Below are 2,519 nucleotides of genomic sequence, written 5' to 3' on the forward strand. Positions count from 1 at the left end.
GCATCATCTGGAAACACCCTGCATGGAGGAGGCCAGAGGAGCCAGCGTAGGGCCGCTGTCCTGGGAGACAGGGAGCCCAGGCCAGGCAGCAGAGAGCAAGAGAAGGGCCTGAGGCTTGGGCACCAGAGGGCTTCTCCATCAACTGTTTCTGCTAAAGGGCTGGGGGATGCCCTGGGGATCCTACAGGTGGACTTCAGGGCCACAGCTCTCCCTCCCCAGACCTTTGGACCCAAGGCACCTCCCTCCCCTCTGCCTTTGGAGACAGGCCCATGCAGGCATCTCTCAGCTCCTCCCCCAGCCTGTCCATCAGGCTGCAGGGAACATGCAGACCGTTTGCCAACCATCCCTCTTCTGACCTTCCTTCTCCACTTGGTCTATTTTTCAAACTGAAATATTGTTTTCTTAAAGGTAATTTACTTACATGTTTCAAAATCAAAATGCTCTAAAAAGCCACATATTGAGAAACCTCCCGTCCACATGTGGCTCCATGCCCTCTCCCCTCAGCTGCCTGCCCTCTCTCATCAGTGCCAGGTAGTGGCTGCTCCATTGCACTCATGGGAGCCCTTCCCATGCTCCATGATACAGAGCAAGTACATGCAGATTTATTTTCTATTTCTCCCACTCTCTTTACATTAAAAAAGGATATAATATGTTGTTCTGTATCTTACTATTTTTACTTAGGGTATATTGAATATTTTTCTTTATCATTATTTTGAAAGCATCATCATTTTTCCCAGTTGTATAGTATTCCCTCTTCTGTCTACACCTTGGTTTATTAACCAGCATCCTAAACATGACCATATGAGTTGTTTCTAATCTTTCCAACCTTATTTTCAAGTGAGATCTTGAGTAGGATCTTGATTCTCACCAGGCTGCTCTAGTTAGAAAAAGTGGTGGGTGAGGCCAATACTCTATTTTCAACTCCCATCACCTCACCAGAAACCATGATTTTAGCCCAATCTGCTTATTTTATCAATGGGAAACTGAGACTCAGATCAGGGACAAGACTCATCTGTTATATGATGGTGGAACTAGAACTAAAAACCAGATTTCTTGGATTCTGCTCTCCATACTCCTCATGGTTCATCCCTAAGGGAACCAGCCCACAGCGGTGGGGCCACTGGACTGGAGGCAGGACCAATGTGACTGTGAACCCAGACGTGGACCCCAGATCTGCCTCTCTCTTACTCTGGGATTCTACTAAGCCATCAAGGAAGTCTGGGGAGGTTTATGCATGCTTCCTTTTCTTGATGAAAAATGAATCATTAGTCTATCTAAGAAAGAAGTAGAATTTTTATTTGAGTTCAGCCGTAAAGAATCCACCTGCCAATGCAGCGGATGCAGGTTCAATCCCGGGGTCGGGAAGATCCCCTAGAGAAGGAAATAGCAACCCACTCCAGCATTCTTGCCTGGAAAAATCCCATGAACAGAGGAACTTGGCGGGCCACAGTTCATGGGGTTGAAAAAGTCGGACATGACTGAGCGAGTAAACAACAACAATGAGGAATATGACCTGAACAACAATCTTTCTAGAAGCTATGAAACTGTTCTGAAGAGGTAAGGGGAAAGGCCAGCATGTGTGTGATTTCAGGGAAGGGGCACACGCAACCAAGCACGTAGTTTTGGTGGAATGTTACTGCTCTTCATGAGGAATAGCTCCCCTACTTAACAGTTTTAGTGCTTTTCTAGGTATGGGAAGATGCAAGAAACTGGGATCATAAAAATTTCTCTTGAAAAACTCTTGCTATCTGAGGTCCAGTTTTATAGATCACAGTGTCTCATCCTGATGTTCGAGCTAAATTCCTTCCAGGGTAGATTGTAGGTCAGTGACTGTGGTGGCTAATTACTCGATTCTTGTAGAACGGGGTGGTGGGCCACATTTTTTATTTCACAGTCTTCTCCTTTTTGGTCTTAATTTTAACCAGAGTTTGGGAGGCATTTTGTGGCCATTTTGTCACAGGTCACTAGGAATGTCTATTTACTCATCCAGTCTTGGTAGGTAACAGTAGCCTTAATCCTCTGGACCACCTGTCTTACTAGACTGTCAGCTCCAGGAAATGGTTCCTTCCTATTGCTTCTTCCCATATCTAGAGTCACACTATTACTATCATGGATCTTAGCAAGTATACAATCAGGTCAATCATTTCAGGTCAACATTATTTTTTACCAGAAGCTCAATCACACATTTGTTAGTGCAAGAAGCAATAATCTTGTAAAATAGGCAGAATACAAATAATACATCTATGACATTAATAAAGTCATAAATTGTGTTAATCTTCTGAGGAGTTATATGCCTGGGGCCAAAAGAATGAAAGGTCATCTTTATGGTTGAGCAGGAATTTCTGCCCCCAGAGAGGTTGGTTAACACATACTGCAGATGCATAATGCTCACTGGGAGGGAGGAGGCTCAAATGGGCAGAGGAAATTTTATGTTGAAATTTTTCTTGCCTTGTTTTATAATATGAACTTTTTCAGTCCTTCTTAAGATTTCCCCACGATGGGGATCACCTACTGGGAGC

The sequence above is a fragment of the Bison bison genome, unplaced genomic scaffold (genome assembly GCF_000754665.1).
Source record: "Bison bison bison isolate TAMUID 2011002044 unplaced genomic scaffold, Bison_UMD1.0 scf7180017864155, whole genome shotgun sequence".
NCBI lineage: Eukaryota > Metazoa > Chordata > Mammalia > Artiodactyla > Bovidae > Bison > Bison bison.